At 45.7% G+C, this 21,119-nt stretch overlaps 1 protein-coding gene across 1 annotated transcript in view; it reads right to left on the bottom strand.

Annotated features, from left to right (window-relative positions):
- Positions 1-21,119, bottom strand: part of TRMT61A (tRNA methyltransferase 61A) — a 55,698-nt gene that overhangs the window by 10,673 nt on the left and 23,906 nt on the right. The gene's annotated exons all lie outside the window — the stretch shown is intronic.

The following is a 21,119-nucleotide window of genomic DNA, read 5'->3' on the forward strand; positions in this document are numbered from 1 at the left end:
AGTGGCTCCCTTGGGTATTGAGGTACTGATGAGACTATCAGTTGTGTTCCTGGCACACAGCTGCAGAGAGTAGGTTCTGTGCTCTTACCACAGCCTCTGTGCTTTGGTCTGCAAATTCACAAGTGGCAGAAACCAGCCCTTAAGCTACAGAGTGCTGTACCTGAGCTCCTTTCTCAGCCATTTCTGTAGTGTTGTTCTTCATTTGTCTAGGATGGACTTTTAAATTTTAATCACTGGTCACACAGCAGAGCCTGAAGGGACTGTTGTGTAGGGTTAAATGGAAAAGCTTCTCCGTAATTACAGTGAAATTGCTAATATGAGGGTCAGTTTTAACAGAAGCTTTTATTTTAACCACAATTGGTTTGAAGACTGACAGACACAAAGGGGATCCAAGCCTGTTTGAATTCAGATGTGAATTCTACCTTGTGGTAGGACAAACAAATGACAGAGCTCAATATCTCCAGGTGAAATGCAGTTTGATTTTCTTGATACCATAGCTGAAAATCCAACTCCGGTCTTTGCAGCACAGGTGTTGCTGACCCTGGGAATGTTTATCTGGGTGTAGCTGTGTGGAATGGGTCTGGGTGAGGCTTTCAGCATAGTCTGAGTGTGGTTTGCAGCATTGCATAAGATTTGCAACACTGGCTACAAGGCCAGGAGCAACTGACCTCATGTATGGCTCCCCTCTCAGCCAGTTCTATAGTTTTGTTCTCTATTTGTCTAGATTGGACTTTAATTTAATCACTAGTGTATGGTTCCATGTGTCTCCTCTAAGTATGGGAGAGTTCAAAATAAATACCCCAGGGTAAAAATCTGCAAACACAAGGATACTTCTAGGGATGTAGGGATAGCTGGTTTTTTGCCACCATCTTCTCCCCTTGCTGCTTCCACTTTTCCTCTCATGCCAGTAGAGTGAGGAGGTTTAAGGAGATGCACAATCTGAAAAACTAATCCCACAAGGAAAAGGAGGATATCTGTTTGGCTCCTCCACATACCTGGAGAAACCCCAGTGCTTCATTGTAGATGAGAGGAGATGGGACCACCATTTTCAGCTCTACAGTCACCTTTGTTGTATTGTCCTGGAGCTTTCCTTTAATTTTCATTGCTTTGCCCCCTCCCAGGGACATTCCTGTCATTTTGTATGTGCCAATAAAATATAGAGAGGCAGTTTCCAGAAGGCAAAAGACAGGTAGCATCAAATGACTTGAGAAAACAGACTAGGATTTTTAGAGTATGTGCTGTGATAGGAATCTTCTTCACCTGCTATTGGGAAGAAGATACTTCAGCAGCTGTGGATATAAATAGAACTTATCAGGCAGTGAAAGGAAAACAAAGGCTTGCTTAATTACAAGAAGAAATGTCTAGGGGAAGATGGTTTTTTAAAGAGCAATTAAATCAGCTCCCATGCAGCTGGTGAAGGTAGGAGATGTTTGGCAGCATGGTACAGACCAGCCAGGTCGAAGAAAGGTCTTCCAGTAAATGTCAGATAAGAGCAGGGGCCAGGAGCTTGTGCATATATTGGACAAAAAAATCAGAAGTAAAGAAAGATGATTGTAACTTTAATAACTAAGCTGGGTTTTCTCTGACTGAGGAATAAGAGCCTGAACCTCTTTCAGCTAAGGGCTATTTTTTTCACAAAAAGCATTTTTCTTGTACCTTCACCTTCCAAAGATGGGCAGCATAATTTCTCTGATGATTGTACTTCCTCTTGATTTCTTAATTTAAAAGAAAGATCTTGGGAGTGACTTGAATGCCAACAGGCCCCTGGAGTGTGCAAAGATCCTTGGCATCAGCAGACTTGTGCTCAGGATGGGGAGCAGGGCAGGGGCAGGTGCAGTGGTGATAGAGAGATGTGCATCCTTTCAACAAAGGGGTTTTGAGGGGGTCAAAAAGAAAGTTCACGTCAACAGGCAGAGGGCAGTGGAACCAGTGGAGTTACAACCATGAAATCAGTCAGGCCCAGGTTATTATTTCAGCATAAACCAAATGGCCAATCATTTGTTTGTGTTCAGATTGACTGCGCTCACCGCGGTTCTGCCCAACTTACCAGTTTTGCCCCTGTTGAAAAGGGGACAGGAAATATTTTCCTAGAAAAAAGACAACCTGCAAACACACAGCTCTCACTCAGGCAGCTGCAGCTCAGTTTATCATATGTGGGATTACATTTGGCTCACACAGTGCTCAGATAAATGGTCTGTGTTGCTTGAAATGTCAGCAAGGTCGCCCAAGGTGCTGGATGTGACTGGAAGGAGAGCTGATAGTGCAGAGCCAGGCTGTTACCTCTGCTGCTCCTGCTGCCTGGAGCAATGCTTTCTATTTTGGCTGTGCCAGTGATTTGTTGCAGTGCACATGCTGCTCTTCAGAGAACAACATGGTACCGTGGCTGCATAGATTACTTATCTGCTAATAAACCTCTTGTGATGAAAATTCAGGGAGTGGAACACTGCTAATCATGTGAGAGTGAGCAAGCAAATGCAAATATCTCAGCCTGTATCAATCTCTGGAAAAAAAATACACTCAGGGCCAACATAGTAGCAGAATTGTTGGTCACTTAGCTCTGCCCTAGAACAGTTTATTCCCAGCTTTTTTTTGGTTTTAGTGACAATGAAGGACAAATTGCAGCTGCATCATGTGAGAAAGAATTACTTAACAGTGCTACAGTATGTTTTGCATTAACTGTTGGAAGGCTGATGCTTAGTGGCCAAGATTCTGGTGCATTTTGAAGTCCCATAGTATGAGCAATGTGAAGGAAATAAAGTTTCCATGAGATCCAGTGTGAAGACTTAAGTCCTTAACAAAACTTTGCCCCTCCTCTCTGACCCTGCCACACTTGATGTAACAGGACTAAGACAAAAGCAGCAAATAACAATAAAACTTTTCTAAATTCTTAAAAAGTGGATTTTTCATAAGTGCTGGTAACTGGCTCTGGTCCTTACTTGCCTCTTTGGAAAGCCAATCCAAATAATCCTGTTCCCCCTAGACAAAGAGCCCTGCCTATTTTCTGTTGCCCATAGAGATGGACTTTTCTTGAGCTGGGGACAATTCCATCTGCAATGCCAAGTCCTCAGCCTCAGCTCCCTGTGACTGGTCTGATGTGCACTGTGGAAAATGATGGGGATCTCAGGGTTAAAACAAGTTAGGATTACTTTTTTTTTAGTAAGGCAAACAATTCCAGAGCTGCAGTGCCTAGAAGAAACTCTGCCTCTTTCCATTCTGAGTGCTCAGGCAGCACTCAGGCCTGCCAGGCATTTTTTTCCCTTTCTGAGCTACACACTACTCTGCAGAAGTAAACTTAAAGAGCAAAGGAAACTCTGCATTTCTTGGTATGAAATTCCATGGTAAAAGTTCTTACTGGTCTTACTGCATCTTGGGGTCTGCTATGAATTGGACTTTTGAAGCCTCAATTCTCCTTGCAGGAGGATGGACCCTCAGTGGGGTAAAGGCTTCAAGCAGAGTGCTTGGTCACTCACTCTTGCCCTCTGCTAACGCCAGAGGCAGCTGATATTGGAGACATCCTGGTTTCCTCCTTTGGTTCCTGACTTCCAGGCCTGTGGGGAGGAGTCAAGTGTTGTTATATTTAGTGATATTTTTATGTGTGTTTGATTTTGATCAGTATTGGTCCATTTGGAGTACCTAACAGCTTCCTCAAGCCCAGTCTGTAGCCATGGTGGTTGTTGGTACCAGGCTGGTCCCTGTAGATACAAATCAGCTGACAAAGTTAACAATCCACCTCCATCCCAGCTAATTTTTTCTGCAGTGTATCTGTGAGATACAAGTCTCCTCTCCTCTTCTCTTCCTTCTTTTTTACCTTTTCTTTTTTTTTCTCTTTGTGTGTTTGCACATCTGAGATTCCAAGGGAAGGCTGGTCCAACCCCTTTCTAAGCACATAGCAATGGGCAATGTGTCTCTGTTCCTGGGGAGAGCATTGGGATCCAATGGGATGTGCTGTTTCCTTGAGCACCCTGAAAGCTGCTCTGTTCAGACCTCATGCAAGGAGGGTGCTTGGGGTGCTTAGTAGAATTTCCTGCTCACAAAATAACACTATGGATCATGCCTTGGATTCTTTAAAGCCTTTAATTGCTCTTCTCACTGCTCATCAATGACGTCAGGAAAGATTTTCTAAAGCTTCCAGCCTCCCCCATGTACACATGCCCACACAGCTTCCTTGAAGATGTGGGGCCAGCCAACACCCACCATTACTGAGAGTAAGGACCCTCAGACAGATCAGCACATTGCATCCTGTGGTCCAGCCTAACACCTGTTCTGAACACAAGTGGAAACTGGAAGGCAAAAAAGGAAAGTATAAGGAGAATCAGAAATACCAGGAAAGCCTCAGGGGCTTTATCGAGGAGTTCAGTTCCAATTCAGTATAAAATTCACAGGGCTGGATCACAGTGACACCATAGTGACGGACTGTGATTTTCCTGGGTCTGCTCGTCTGCCACCTCCTCTGGGCACAACCCAGTGAGAGGAGCTAATGAGGTCCAGACGGATCCAAGTTGGAAGGAACACACAGTCTGCTTCTCAGAAGGATTAAGAATTAAAGAGCCACTGTCAGGTCCCATAAGTGTAAGCACGAGGTACAAAACCCAGCAGCCCTGAGCTGCTGAAGCCGAAAAAGCTCATTGCATTCTTCACGGCAGGACGCAAAGGGCATCAGTCCAACAGCGTCTGCAGAACAAGAGCTGGCACTGTGTCAGGAGGAGGGGCTCTGCCAGGCAGATTCTTGCAACAGGTTGGAAATGCAGTGATTGCCAGAGGTGGATCAGCATCTATTTACCCAGGGGACAACTTCAGCCTGAATGTCCTGGTGCCACACTCTGAATGTACAGCTTTGTTGTACTGACCTGGTGCAAAGTGCATCTTGGAACAGCTCATCCCAAGAGCCCAGGTGGTAGCGTGTCCCCCAGTAGGTAGCAGAGGAGCAGAGGTGTTTTTGGAGAAGTTTTCCCAGCTGTGGCCCATGTGTGTCCTGAGTCACCTGGCTCTGAACCTGGAAATCTGAGTCACGGTCCCACTTCCCTGCTGGGCCAGGAGGGTTTGAATCAGATCCCAGCAGTGTGAATCAGGACTGGAATGAGCCCTTCTCCTGAGGGTCAGGAGGCTCTGAATCAGGTCGTGAATGAGTCCTTTCCTTTCAGGCAGGGAGAACCTGAGTCAGGGTCTAGGCTGATGCTCCTGCTCCGGAGCAGAGGGTGTTCACAGAGCATGATGGTGAGAGTCCCTGTCTGGCAGACAAGAAGGAAAACCACTGCATGGTTTCATTAAAAACTGTCTGAATGCTCTCACTCTCTGCAATATGCTGCAATATCACAATATCTGAAGTGGAGACAAGTGACATGAATACAAAGACCAGTAATGAATACTGGACCAGTAATGATAATTGTGTTGGAGAAAGGGTACTAAATAGGACACTTGCAGTCTCCTCACAGGGATGTCCTCATTCCAGAGAGGACAGTCTTCAGCCCACTACAGAGCCTCTCGCCTCACTCTCTCTGTGTGTAATGCAGCCAAGCACAGTTTGTGAGGAATTTTACTCAGGTTTTGAGGACTCTTGCCTAAATGTGGGAGTTCCTGTGTGCTGGACAGAGAATGGTCACCTACCAGGGGAACTTGGAAAAAGACCAAATCCAGATGAGTACCAGTGCAGGAAAGGAGGCACCATCCATATTTTGTAGATGACCATTGACATTATCCAAAGTCACCCAAGGGCACAGCATTGCCAGCACAGCTTCAACTTTTCATACTGCTTTTGCAGCTTTGTTTTGCTGACACAGATTTTCTCCCTCCCTGCGAGGGAATAAGGGATGCTTTCTTCAGCTTTACACATTTTTGCACACGTTCACTTTCATGCTTTGATTCATTGACTTGTTAGTGATGGCAGTAATGTGCTGCATGTGCTCTTCTGCACTCCTTATCTTCTTTATTATTGCCCTTGACACTAATAGTGCTCTTGGGCTGGGATGGGGATGATTCATGTGACACCTTTTATCATCCAAGAATGGAGTTTACAAAGTGTTTTTTCTTCTAAGCAGTCCTGTGGTAGCATCTCTCAAACTTTTGTGGTACCCAAGAGCTGCTGCAGTGGAGTATTGCTGTCTTGTGATTCCACATGGAGATGGTTTGTTACAAGAGAAGATGGAGGAAGAAGGAAAAAAAAAATGTTAAGGGTGTGGGCCAGGTCCATTTGCACATGCAGCTCTCTGGTTTCAGAGAATGCATGGGACAGGACAACATGGACAGCCAGTCACTGCTGACAGCTGATCACTGGCAGGCATGGGGGATCAGCCAGGATTGACTGGATTTTTTGTCTCCACCTTGGCAGCTGCAAATGTGACAGCTGGGTGCCTGCTCCCCACTTCCAGTGTCAAGGCAGAAGATATTGGATCACATTTGGAGAAGGAAGATAGAGAATGGTGTTTCTTTAGGAGAAGACATTTTATGGTTGGAGACAAGACTGACTAATACCTGGAAGGAATGAAAGGATATTTTGAGATATCTGTGTAACCTTCTGTTTCCTTTACTCTTTTCCTACAATATTTTCCCCTTCTATGACTTGAAGCTGCTTTATGTTATATCTACTTCTGATCTGCTTTAGCACCCCTGGTAATCCTTCTGCTGACTTGGAAGGAACTTCTCATCTGTCTCTGGGGTTTGCAGGAGCATTGTCATGTTTGGGTCAACAGCGATGATCAGAGCATAAATATTGAATTAAAAATAAAATAATAACTAAGTGGCATCTGCCCCTAGAGGGGTTTCCCAGCTCCCATCACTGAGCACAGAAGCAAGCTTGGTCTTGCAGTTAAGTCTGCACACCCAGGGACAAAGTGGCCGTGATACAACCCTTTTATGCCACATTTGGCCTGTCCCAGAGCATGCAGTTCCTCCAGCCCTGAGGATCTGGTCTGGCACTTCAACAGCCCCAGAAGGGGTAGTTTAGGTCCCTGTTTGTCACCTAATGCCAGGTTTATGCCTTATGATGTTCATCACAGTGGCAGTAAATGGCATGGGAACATCTGCTCAGGAGCTGAGGCCAGACCAGAGCATACTGACCCAGACACTGTCTGATGGAGCTTTGGCAGGGACTGAGCCATCTAAAAGGTTCCATCATGGCAGAATAGAATGAAACTGATTTCTACCACTTTTTTCACCCATGAACCCTTTTCCAAGCAGTTACTGGTTGTGCCAGCAGTGGAATTAACAGCTCTAATTTAGATTGCCCTTTAAAAACCCATTTGGTACATCTACTTAATTGCCAAGTTTCAACAGGAGGCAACTTTGCAGTCTGGACCATGACTTTGAATTTAATTGCAGTAGCCAACACTCAGGATTGCTTTTGCTTTTTTGTAATCTTGTGGTAATGTCCAAGTGTAAAATGCTGGTAAGAAGAGTAATAATCCCTCTAGCTTCCAAAGGGATGGCTGGGAGGAGTAAAACAACATTTGCATCCAAAGAATCCTGACACAGGAGGCTGGGAGGGCAGGAGAAAGGGGATGTTGCTTGCATCTGAGCAATGTTTGCAGCTCTGACAATAGCTGTGGGTTTGGAGGCTTTGGGGTGCTGCTCAAGGCCAGAAAGAAATTCCTGGCTCCTGCTGATGAGCTGCACAGCCAGCAACATGTGGGAAGAATGGACCAACTTGGCACCAGCTGTCATGATGGAGAGGAGACCAGCTCCTCCCCTGTTCTGAAGGGGCAGCAGCTCCAACCTGCAGGTCCAAGGGCTACCAGCTGTGGCTGTGGTCACCTTGGATTTGGTTCACTTTGAAGTCTTGGCTTGCAGAGCACCACTCTGATGTGCTGCTGCCATGCTATGGGCTTTTCCTAGAGCGTGGCCTGCCTGTGGGATGCTGTGGGGCTGGGACATGCCAGCCAGTGCCAGAGCCTCCCAGGGGCTGGGCATGGGGACAGGCTGCAGGCAGCCACCCTCCCCAGGGAGAGGTGTCCTGGAGGTGTGAGTCCAGCTGGGAGAGGAGACAGCTCAGCCACGGGAACAGTGGCTGTTCCTGGGTGGGGTTTGCTCTCTCTCCTCTCACAACCCCTTTGCTTCGGGAGGCAGAGCGTGTGTGCTGATGGCAAGCTGACAAGTGAATCAGTGCATATGTGCAATCAGCAGTGCTGGGGAAGGAAACAGGGATTTATCCTCCCCCTATTGCTTTAGACAATGCTTCCGCTTGCAGCCTGAGCTCTGGTTAAGGACATTTATTGATTGCTCCTCTGGTTTACTACTGGCTGCCCAGGGAGCAAATAACAACATTTTAAATGAACAGGCTGAAATATGGCAAGGCAGGAGCTGACAGGCGGTGATTAAGCAGCTCTCTGATCTGGAGGAGGGTGAGAAACAAATGACAGTATATTTAGCTGTATGACGGCTAATATAGCAGGGGAGAGAATTAACTCATTGTAGGAAGGTGGAAGATCTTTCTGCTACTCTTATTCCTGTCTGATGATTAAGCTGCTGCCAGAGGGAGAAATTATCCCAAATATACACTTTTTAAAGGCTTCTGCCAGAGCACTGTGTATCCGTGTTCCCACAGCACTCACAGAAATGAGGGGCTGATTCAAAGGCTGCTGAAGTCAATGGGAGGGTTGCCAGTGATGTCTGTGGGTGTAGGTCTGACCTCCAAATTCTGAGAATGGTTTCATTGAGAAAAACACTAAATACATGGCACCCTTAAAAACTGTTCCACAAATTATTGTCATGAGAAGAAAGGAAGCATTGCTGTGACCTTCTGGGTGCCACAGCAGCAAGCACCCTGGATCACAGACATGTGATTTGTATCACATACATTTACATTATTTTGCTAATCTCAAGAGTTTAAGGGAGTAAAGCCACATTTTCCACTCACCCCACTCCTGAACTGGCACATATAAGCTATGTTGGAGGGTCCACTAAGTGGTGGTCTGTAAAGCATATTGCTCGATGGGTCATTTGTGCTTAATGGTTCATTCCTTATAGTTAGAACAACTAACTTTATAGGTGGAAGGAGTCCAGCTGCTGTTCTGCACGGTACCATGTGCTACCACTGTGTCACCTCAAGCCCAGGGTCCCTAATCATATATGTCTGGTGCTGCAAGAGCGTTATCTGCTGATAAGAAATATTTGCATAAGGCAGATTGAATTTTTAAAAAATATATCTATAACTTATATAAGAGGAAGTAAGTTCCTGGAAAATATTGGCAGAGAACTGGAGAGATAGCACAGTTCCTCTGAGACCCGCCATCAGCCTTTAATCTCCCTCTATCACCATTTTTGTATTGCCATTTGCAATGGGGCTGAAAGGCATTTCAAAGGGCTCAGGTGGTAAAAGAGCTGACTACAAGCTCCAAATGCATGGCTAAAGGTTACAGGCAGAGGTGGAGCCAGCAGTGGCAGGTCTGAAAAATGGGTTGAAAGTCAGGTGCTCACTGTGCCATTGCTTTGCTAGACATGAACTCAAAAGCCCTTGAAGGTCACTGGGTGAATTTCATAGTAGGCTGATGGGAAAAGACTGTCTGCAAATCAGGTTTTCACCAAATGCAATGTTACTGTAGAATCAAAGTCCTCTTTGTTTAACAAGGACAACAGGTTTATAAAGATCTTATCATTGCCAGATATTATCGTTGCTCTGCAAAAGCACACAGCAGGGTGCTGGAGAACACAGGAGGGACATTATATCATCTTAAAATCTGTAATTAAAAATGGTTCTTGTTTGGAAAAAGAATTAACAAGAGAATGTCAGTTCTTCCGTTTTTTTGCAGGCAGACAGAATTGAGAGATATCATGCAAGATGTCCATGTTATGTTGTGTCAGGCTGGACTTTAAGAGAAAAAGTTTGAGAGAAGCTCAAGAAAGGTGCATGTATGACTCAACTTCTCTGAGTGTGTTTTTTGGGTGTCCCACAGAACCAAGTGGTTTCCACTGGCAGCACAAGCTGGCTTTGACTTTTGTCTCTGGGCATTTTCCTTCTCATTAAAATTAACTTTTCCTGCTGACACTTTCTCCTTGTTGCCATTTTGTGAATTGCTGGACTTTCCTCAGGGAGAAGCAGCTGCAAGATCATATCAAGTATACTGCATAACATGGACTTTGGAGGAAAGTGGGAGGAAGAAGAGTTGCAGACTTGGAGAGATGCAAAAGACACATTTAAAGCTGTTAAGGAAATGGCAAGCTTTTAAAAACAAGGCATTTTTATGAATAAGAAAAGCTCATTGAGGCTTTTTAAACATTGTGATCTCCAAGAAAGGGTCATTTTCATTTACCTTTGAGTGTGAGGGAGAACTTTTTGAGATTCTTGATATTTACATTGAGAACAGGCTATATCTTGTGAAGATCTGGAGAAAAATGAGAGAGCACTTTCATTACTAAAGGGAAGCACTGCCCCTGTGTAACCCAGGCCTGTGGGATGCAGGTGAGAGGAGACGCCCCAGGGCTGCATCACATAAATCCCTTCATGATATGTGCTACAACAAGCTCATCTGGCTCCCTGATGGTGTGTGTTAAAGCTGAATTTGGCTACTGCAACTCTACTCCAGAGACCTCCAAACACTTTGCTGTCTTATTAGATGAAGAGTACTGAGTCCTTATTTTGTGCAGAGATGGGGCTGAATTATATTGGAACTTTCCCTGGCTTTCAGAAATATAAATTGTAGACCTGAATGATGTAATTATGAGACATCTTTATTTCTATGTACATAGCATTCTAAAAGACACAAATTTACTGAATAAAACCCTAAAAAGCTGACTTTATAAAGCATCCTTCACTTTGCTTTTAGCACATAATTGATCATCATGTCCATACGTCCTTCTTAGAGTATAAAGTAATATTATAAAGAAGCATGTTAGAAGGCTTTATATGAGTAATACAAGAACAGTAGAACACTAAGGGCAGAGGCAGCAGCAGTGCCTGGCCCTTGCTGGCTGACTGCAGTGACTTGCCTGCGACAGTGCTGTGCTGGACCCAAGTGACCCATCCAAGGTCAGACACAGTCTACTCTGGCAGCGGCAAGCAGGGACACTGGCCCTGCTCCATCAGCTGAAGCTTTCCTGTAGGTAATCACTTTTTTCTTCATTTCTTTGTTTTGAATTTGCAAGAAACTGCCCTGCTAATAGAGGAATTCATTCCCCAGAGAAGGGCAGGAGCAGTCTCCCTGCCTGTGCACCAAATCCGCGCTGGTGCTCCTGGAGTTAGCATTTCCTCAGTGACAGGCCTGACTGGGAGGAGGAGGACTGGCAGAGAAGTGGAAAGACTAATTTCAGCAAGGAACATGGAAAAAGCCTTCCCAGTTCTGGGGTGTGAGTTTCTGAAATTGCCTCCTCCCTCCTCGTGAGCTCCTGGTGAGAGATGTGGAGGCAGCATGGTTCCTCCAGAGGGATAACATCCGTTCCCTGCAGTGTCCCACGAGGTGACAGGGACATATGGGCACAGTGCACATGTGATCCTCCTGCTCTTGCAGCTCACAGCAGCATTGTCCCTGGGGAACATCCACCTCAGGGGGGAACTTTCCCTTGCTTTGCAAGTGTGGACTGATGGCTGAGTGGGATAATTTGTGGTGGAGGTACAACTGATTTGTTTTCCCCAAATAAAACTTCTAATGCAAGAAAACCCCACCCAGAACTGATGTCTGAATTCGCAGCACATGAGCTAGGCAGGCAAAGCTATACAGGTGATTCTGGAGATAAAGCAAAGGCTGCATGGCCTTGGCACATGCTGAAGTGCCAGTGTGCTTTTTGGGCATAAACCAGCCTTTCCTGTGCCTACCAAGATGTGCAATGCCATGAAATGAGAAAGCGTGGCTGCTGTGAGAGCACTTTGCACAGCTCCTGCTCTCAGGCATCAGCCCCAACGCCACCGCACAGCCCAAGAGCTGCCTGAGGAAGGGGAAGAGATTTAAACTGACACATTAAAGAGACCAAAATGAAAAGTTGTGGGTGCAATTGGGAATAAATGCTTCAGAGCTGCTAGAGCTTGTGCTCGAAAATAGCGCAGAGGAGGGGGTTTAAGCCCTGCACAGTATTTCCAAGTAGCCCTTTGGATAAATTGACACAAATTCCAGAGGGATTTTAACTACTAGGACAAAGATCCAGAGCCTCTGCTCTGCCAGTGCACAGGCTTTAACCATGTAATGGAAAAAGCCTGATTTCTGTTCCATGGGGCAGGGACAGGAATTTGGGAAGGGAGCATGCTTACACTGTGCATGCTTGCACAAGCTTTATTAGGATTACTTTTAGGAGTATTTATTGTACCTGGCCAAAAGAGTATGAGCAACATAAGCTCCCTTCAAATACAAGACTACATAATTTTGTGAGAAAGGACAAAATAATTATGTACCTAGTGAAAGGCTCAGGAACAGGGTTAAGTTTTATTTTGTCTTTGGCTTGTTTTTGCTGTTAAATAAATAACACTGCTGTTAAAGCTTTATTTGCAGAGAAATGTGGTTTTATTTTGAAACCAACTCTAAGCTGCATCATGGGGAAAGCATCTCTTGGACTTCCCAAATGCTTCTCTTTTTGTGAGGTGGTGGTGGGGGACGGCTAGGAAAGTAAAGCAGATGTTATTAGGATTCAGTTTATTCCTGCTGATTTTCCCCAGCTCCTGTGCTGCAGCACAAAGCTGCTCTGCTCTGAACTGTGGAAAGGCACAAAGCCTCACTGAGCAGGTTTACTCCAAGGTCCTCAAGAGGTGAAAGAGGAATTTGTCCTTTTGCTGGCAAAACCCACTGCTTACTCTGTTGCCCCAACAGTTCCCTCCCTATCTGTAGTTAAATTCCTTACAAAGCTGTTCCATCACCCACAGCCTGTGCCCCTCAGCCCAGCACTCCCCAGGTGCTGCTGCAGTCCTGGAATTCAGACTCCAGGACTGTCACATTTGTCATATGGTTTTGAGGCTGTCTTGCTTCTTTTATCTGTGTCTCAAAGATAATGAGCCAAACACATTTCTGATGTTATTGGTTTAAACTTCCTCATTAATTCTAATTGCACTGTGTAGGGCAACAGTCTCTAATTGCATAGGGCATGGGAATGGGGGCTCTGGGCAGAGACATGGCAGCTTCCTGCTCTTGGAAGCTGAGGAAGGAAGGTTTTAGGTGGTGATGACAAGGGAAAATCATTAGAGCCAACTTATGTACAGGTATCTCCCAAGTAAGCTCAGAAGGTGACACAGACTGGGGTGTTTATCAGATCAGAGCAAAGAGCAGAGTCTGCCCAGACCATTTAACCCCCATGGGCAGTTTAATAAGCTCAGTGCCAAGAAATGCATCCTAGAGACCTCCCATAAAACTGGTACCAGTGAGATCAGGAGGACATCCTGATTGTGTGTGACTAACCAAGCAGGAAAGTAAAAACACCTCCTTTAAGGCACGTAGGAATTAACGATGACAATTTATGCACGACAGGTTTAATCCCAGACAGACCTTTCTGAGTTTGTGTTATCCCATCAAGCCTGGGAAGGGAGCATCCTTCTTCCAGACCAGCACTGAACCCACTTTTCCAGGGCCTGTTTTAAGGCTCTTGCCTGTCAGTGGCAGTTTTTGGACAGGGCTTGAATTATGGGGCCATTCCTGTCCCCTCATTGCGTGAACGCTGCTGTCGCAGGCAGACAGCTGGTTTTACCTCTTCTGTGAAATTCTGTGAATTTTGGACCCCGTTCAAGACTGAACAAATCAACGGGGACTTTCCATTGTTTGCAGTGAGCTTTGGAGCAGCTGTTATTGTTCTTCATCATCTGCTGGAACATTTCTAATCAAGTTATTGTTGTCTCCTGAGGAAACTTTTAGAAAACTTTCAGAAACCTTTACATATTGGCAAAGCAAGTTTTTGGTTTCATTCCCAGGGCAATAGTCAGGCTTTTTCCTTTTTACTGACGTCATGGCTTTTGGATGTGCTCAGACTAACTCGTGGGTGAATTCAATATTCATCTTTGCAGCTTCTGCTACTTTTTCCTTTTTATCCCACGGTGGTTTATGGCCTCTAGTTCTTACAGAACCATGTTTCATTTCCACAAAAGAGTGAACTACAGACAGAAAAAGCAGAGAAGTGAATTTATTATTGAAATATTTAGGAAAAAAAACCAAAATGCTGTTGCTTATTATCCTAATATCTTCTTGTGTTTTTTTTTTTTTTTTAAATAATTTTCCTTTGCAAAGATTTGTGACATATATGTCCATCTGTAGCCATTTTTCTTGCATGTCTGGGTTTTGCCTCTCTCTTGTTGTGTGAAGACTGATGGGCATTAACAACTTTTTCCAAAGCTGTGGATTTAGAAATCCAGAAATCTACTAATTAGTTCATGCTTAATCTGCATGATCTACAAGTGCAGTTCTAGAGTCTTGTAGATTTGTTCCAGCACAGCCAAATGATGCTGATTATATTGGTAAAAAGCCAAAAAAACAGAGGCATAAATAGCAATTATTTTAAAGAAATTCCAAGCACATAAAGACTTATTTTAGCCTGAGCTGTTGAAAACTTTTGTGCAAATCGTAGTGTGTGTTTATTGCATTTTTTTTTTTTCACAAAAGAAGTGGAAGAGTTGGACGTATAGTTGTCTTAAATACACTGAAATATGATGGGGAGCTGTGATCAGGAGCAGTGAAACAGATAAACCCCACAGCTGTGTGGTGCCTTGCAGGGGAGAGCACCATCACCAGTGTCTGCTGCGTCGCCTTCCCAAGGCAGAGCTGCCTCTTAAAAGTCCTTGTAAAATCCCAGTGCCTGCAAACAGGCTGGGCTGCTGAACTGTGCCACCTCCCAAGGACACAGCCCCTGGAGCAGGCAATGGGCTGCAGGGGCAGTGGCAGGCAGGGAGGGGAGCCCAGCTCTCCACCAGCCACTGCAACCCAAGCTGCCACCTGGCAGTGCCCTTCCTGGTGCTCCAGTGGCTGCTGCCCTCGTTTTTTGGGGTGTAATAGTGTTCAAATAAGTAATTTAAAAGTCTTACTCTCTGGTCCATCCCAGATTCAAGCATGGAGCCAGGAGGTTTAGCTCCCCAGACTGCAGTGCAGGTAGGAGGGTGTTTTTGTCATCAGTCTCTGAGGAACTGCTGCACTTGCTAAACAGCAACATGCAGGCACAGAGGAAAAATACAGGGTAGAAAATAAGTCAAGTATAATTTGAATGTTATGGACACAGCTGAGCAAGCCCTCTGCTTTTCAAAGACTTTCAAATGTTTAGGAAACAAAGTCATAACGATCTTACAAGTGGGCAAAAGTACTGTTAAGAACCACTAAAGTTTTGCAAGATAAATCTTATTATGTGGTTGAAAACACAACTGGAACTTGACTCTGACTTGCAGCAAGCAGCCATTACATGTTTGGGAAGTGTCACAGAGCTTTAGACCATCACTGGCAGGAAAGTACAGTGGGACATTGGAGTAAATGGGAATTATCTCCTAGATTAGCTCCACTTAGTCACACTCCGCAAGGAGGTTTCTAACAGCTCCTGTGAAAAGGAACAAGCCTGTATTTCCCTCAGAGCATGACAGTGCTCCTCTCACGGTGCTCCTCAGCCTGGAGCAGCCAGCTGAGCACAGAGCTCCTCTGCCCTGGTGCTGCAGACCCAGCAACCATCCACTCACAATTCCCAACAGGGCTGTCCCTGGTGACCCTTTGCATTTATCTGCATGAGTTCCACCTGCACTTTATTGCCCAGTCCGTCATGAGGACTCACCCATAAAGTCTTCTCATAGTTCCTTATAACTTGTCCCCATCCTCAGTGCCATAAATAACTGTGCACCATCAGCAGACTCCCCTGAGGAAGTGCTCAGCCCTTTTTCCAGGTCATTTATAACAACACTGAGCTGCACAAGTACCAGCACAGACACCAGGACGCCACTGGTGACCTCCAGACTCCTGTGAGACCCAGCTAGGACCTCAGCCCTCTGTCCCTTATCCCTGAACTCATTACTCAGCCTTATTTATCCTACAACTAATGGCTTCAGAAAGTGCCTTAATTCTATTAGGTTCCCTAGCTTTTTGCATGGCTGCTCTGCAGCCTTACTCATGATCTTTTAATATTATTTTGGGGTATATAATTGAATTCAACCACTCTTAGGTTTGCTACAACAAAGTGGGGCAGGCATGGAGGAAAACCGACTGTGTTTGAGCAATTAGCAGCCTTTGTCATGTTTCTGCTTTGTTGATTTTTACTTGAGAAAGTATTCTGTAAAACGTACAACAAAATGTGACTGTTTTCTTCTAGTGTGACTGCTTTGGATCCAGACTATACAAAACCAGTGCCATGTTTTAGCTGGTGGGGGAAGAGCATAGGATCTATCTATAGTCACTGATCCTTCTAATTCACAGGGAATTTGGGAGGTTTTTTTCAGCTCTGATAAAACTAATGCAGCACATAAGCCTCTTTGAGTCACCTTCTCTGCTATAAGAACTACCATAAACAGCTGATTTCTATGAGGCAGATGTATTTATAGGCTTGGGATAGAATGTAGATTTTAAAATGCCACTTTTCTACTTCAAAGAGATTGACTTACATTTTTAATCTGTATAAAATTAATACAGCTAATTATGAAAATGGCTACAGAGTAAAATGAATTAAAGTTTCAGAAGATCATTAAGCATTGATATGGCTGCATGCTCTGATTTGGTAATGAGTGGTGACATGAGTCAAGACATTATCTAACTGTATTTGCATCCAGGTACTGTAAGAAGTTGTGGGCACCGGGGTGCTGCCATGTGAGAGTTTTGCTCTGGAGAAGATTCTGGCTGAGCATTAGGAGAGCACAGTTATTTAAGAAGGAGCTGTGAGAAGATCTGGGGCGTCAGCTCCTCTTTTTCATTCTGCCACTGCCTTGCACAATGCCCTCATGCATCAGCCTTTGAAAGGAGCACGGTGCTGTGCGATTCCCAAAGAAGCCTACGCAACCAGGGCCCAGGTGATCAAGGGAGCTGTGCTGAAATCTCACTGAAATAAATAAGAAAAGTCAGTAGGAGCTGGGGCATGAAATCCCTTTACCTTCTTTGAGAAACTGCTCTTTCTTCATGCAGCCAGCAGCTCCCTAACGTGGAGGTACCACCATGCTCTCACAACAGCTGCAGGTTATTTCCAATCTCCTGCCACAGCCATTTTGCAAATCCCTTCCCCTCTCAGTAAATGTTTGCAGGATCAAAGTCAAGCTGCATGATAAAAGAGGAACTGTTTCTTTATGAAGCAGAAATCCTGTCTCACAGAGATGTACCGTGAGGAAGAACTGCATTTTCTTTTCCTAGGCAAGCACGCTGCACCTAGACTCTTAGACTACAGCTCTGTCAGAAGTGGCACAGAAGTGGCAGGTGCAAAGGCACTCAGTCTGAGGGGAACCGAGCCCTTGTGCTCCCTTGGGGCCAGAAGATGCTCCAAGGGATGATGCTCAAGGCCCAGCACTGTCCCTGAAGTGGAGGAAGCCCCAGGCCTGCTGCTGTGCCACATGGTCGTGCACAGGTCACACTTTGCTGGTGGCTTTCACCAGGTCACACTTTGCTGGTGGCACTTTCTTGGTTGTGATAGGTTCATGTGTTCAGCCCACCTGGGCCTCTTGGTGCTGCTCTAATGCCAGCAGTGCACAGGGCTGGCTGTAATGCCTTCAGAGGGAATTCAGTCCTATTTATAGTCCGTGTAAAAACCTAAAGGAGCCCAGTGCTGCCATCCTTGCTCTGACACGTGTCTGCAGGCTGGTGATCAGCTGTAACCATGAGAATATCTGCACACCCTGCTGCAAAAGGGCACTTCCCTCTCTTTTTAAAGAGCTGTTAAAATCAGTGAGGAAATGTTAGCAATGAAGGATCCTCCTGCAAACACTGGGTGGTAAAAATTGGAAGTCAATCTCCTGTCTGGGAAGATTGATGTGCCTGTGGGTTCTGTATTCCACTTAATGATTATCCATTTTCTTACATGTTTCCACCTTATCTGACAGAGGACACAAAAACACATCAAGAGAACATACAGAAACTGTAGTTAGTTTTTTCTTAGTTAAACCTGATTTTTCAACATAGGCAATCAAATTTCTCATTGAATGTTCTTGCCCAGTAATGCAGATACATAATTTGAACCATATTGAACTCCTCTAAGTGTGACTTGATGCACCTGTAATCCAAAAGGCTGAGCTGACTGCAGACTTTTCCCTTTCCCTCCCTCCTTTCCACTCGATCAGCTGTAGATCCCACCCTGCATCCTTTGTTATAACAGCCTGATTGAACTGACATCCTCACTAATGAGCATTTTGATCCACAGCTTTCAAGAGGAGAATCTGGAATTTCCTGGGGAATTGCCTCTTTATTGCAAAAGGCCAGGAAAGGAAGAGCTTTCTCTTAGATATCATTCTCCACCTTACTACTCCTTCCCCTGCTTCCTCCAAGCAGATTTGGTTCTCAAATCCAGCTGATTCCTACAAATAGGTGGCCCTTGATTCTTTTAATTGTTTTGAAATGATACTTTATGGACAATTCCTAAGGGAATGGGGGACCAGTGTAAAAAGTATCAGAGCCTACAACTTCAGTATCTTCCTCACCCCTCAAGTGGAATAAACTTCTGTCTCAGAATATTTTGACATCACAAACTTTCATTCCCCATGCCAAGGGACCAGCCACGTTGAATTGCAGACACAGGGTAGGCAAAACTACTGCAAATGTATTTTTGACTCAGGTTAGGAGGGGGAACTACAGCTCTCCCAAAGCAACATGAGGGAGAGGAAAATCCCACTGCAGACTTCCCCTTCCTGCATGGTGCCTAATACAAAGAGAGGTTGCTAAAGCAACAGTTTCTCTGAGCTGACTAGACCTAGTCATGCACATGGGCTTCTTGGTAAATCAGGATCAGCTTTCAGAAAGAGATGGAAAAGGCTCCTTCTTCTCCTGACGTAGCTTTGACTACTCAGCTTGCACCTCTGGGAGTAGAAGCTCTGAATTCACTCGGTCCTGATCTCTGACATATCCTGCAGCTATCTGGACCCCTGGGGAGAGCTCCACAGCTCCACTGGAACCACTCATGCAGATTGCCCTCTTAACAACTATAAAGGAATACGATATTTAGCATCAACCCACGGCAGTAAATTCAGGCTGAAGTCTTCAGCAGCTCAAATGTGCTACTCTCTGCAGGGTGCCTGGTCAGGAGCACTCAGCTGCACCTGCAGGTCTTGATGGGCTGGTAAGATACAGCCTCTGTCCTGCACTCCAGTAAAGAGAAGAGGAAAATGCTCTGATGGGCTGGTAAGATACAGCCTCTGTCCTGCACTCCAGTAAAGAGGAGAGGAAAATGCTCTGCCCAAAGCCTGGCTGTGCAATCTCAGTGGGCTTGGAGCCGCAGGAAGAGCTGGTTGCTGTTGGAATGGCTGTTGGCTTTGGGTCTGAGGTCAGGAGCAGGGATGATGGGAAGGGACCACTCACAGCAAGGGGAAGCCCAGTAGTGACCACTCGACCTTAGCAGCCAGGGGGAAACACAATGTACAGTGAGATGCCCACGGGACTGTTCCCAGCTGGCCTTTGTGGTTGTTCTTATCAGCATATCAACCAGTTTACCTCAGAGTTCAAAGCTGCTGCCCTGCAGCAGAGGACAACAGCCTGCAAAAGGACACAGATCTCCTGGGTGAGACATGCAGGTAAAGGGTTGGATACCAGTGAGGAGAATTATTTGTATTTCACTATTTAGTTCAAGGTTTCTCTTATTCCCTGTGTTGATGCTGATGCAGATTCATTCCAGTTCAGAAGCTGTCATGTAGGGGGAAAGGAAATAACAGTCTGGCTCCACTCTTTTGGCATCTAAACAACATCATTCCTGAGGAGCACTCTAGAGGCAAAGAAGCATGTAAATGCTTTCCCTCATGGCGACACAGCCAGAACTTTCTGGTACTCCAGCAACCCCTTTCCTCCCTTTGACTGGTCACAGCTGCACGTACCTTTGGTGTAACATCATGGTTATGCAATGCTGACTCTCCCACTCTGCTCTTATCGTGCCTCTCTCCTACTTGTGCAAGCAGAAGCCAAGATGGAGTCCAACAATGGCCTCCAGGAGCTCAGGCATTTCTCAACCTTCCTTTTCCAAGCCTGCACTGCTCCCACTGGCTCAGAGGTGAGCTGGGACCACCAAACACCCCTGAAATGCAGCCCAGGAGGGCACAGTTCTCTGGTCTCAGACCAGAACAAACCTGGGAAGGCATGAACACCCAGGCTGCCCAGCACACTCCTAAATCCAAGTGATGCAAACCCTGCAGGGATGAGGACTCGTTCCCAAATACATCACTGCATGTCTGGGCCCCTCTCGTTTCTAGGTCACCATGACTTCCTCAATCATCCTGTTCACCAGCACTAAAGGAGCACAGATGTACTCTCAAGGGAGTGAGTGTGAACCAGAACCCTCATCTCTGGAATGCTTCCCAGGAAGAACCATCTCCTCACCATCACGTATCCCAAAGTACCTAAGGAGAAGGGAGAGCAGGAAATGAAGCAGAAGAGTGAGTTCCTAGAATTTTTGCCACTTTGTCCCTTTAAAGTTCTCAAGCAGGATTTACAATCATCTTCAGAGAATAGTGTTGTGCCAACAGGCAGGCAGGAAAAAACCACAGTGAGATACAGATCTGTGATGCTTTAATTAAAACACAGGTAAACTGTGAACAGCAGCAGAGCTCTGCATGTTTCTTATGTCACTCAGTCACTGCTGTGTGCCCTGGAGGCTGCCAGGTGTCACAGCCTGCTCTCCATGCCAGCCTGCAGGGCATAGGGCACAATGGGACCTGGCTGTTGTGCAGAGCTGTGTCCTAGTGCTCGTCCACAACTGAGGCATCCTGGTGCATAGCAGCAGTGAAAAGGTGCACCTGAACATGTGACTGAACTGCACCAGGAAAGGAAGTGTTTCGTTCCATACTGCAGACTAAAATGTATTCAGAAGAGAAATGAGTCTCTAAAAGTATGGCCCAGGCAGATTTCCCCAGTGGGGAGGTAAAGACCCATCATTCTGATCTACCAGTTTTGGCAGGGAGTGCAGCCAGAATGTAGGACACAGGCGACCATAAGCAGCATTAAACAGTGGGGGGTCTGGCAGCACAGTACTGTCCACACTGGACAGGGTGGGATCCTCCCTGTGACCCTGATAACAAAGCAACAGCAGGAAGTGGTGCAGTGCTGCTGGCCATGGCTGCCATCAGCAACAAAAACACAGAA

Source organism: Lonchura striata, chromosome 6, assembly GCF_046129695.1.
Source record: "Lonchura striata isolate bLonStr1 chromosome 6, bLonStr1.mat, whole genome shotgun sequence".
Classification (NCBI taxonomy): domain Eukaryota; kingdom Metazoa; phylum Chordata; class Aves; order Passeriformes; family Estrildidae; genus Lonchura; species Lonchura striata.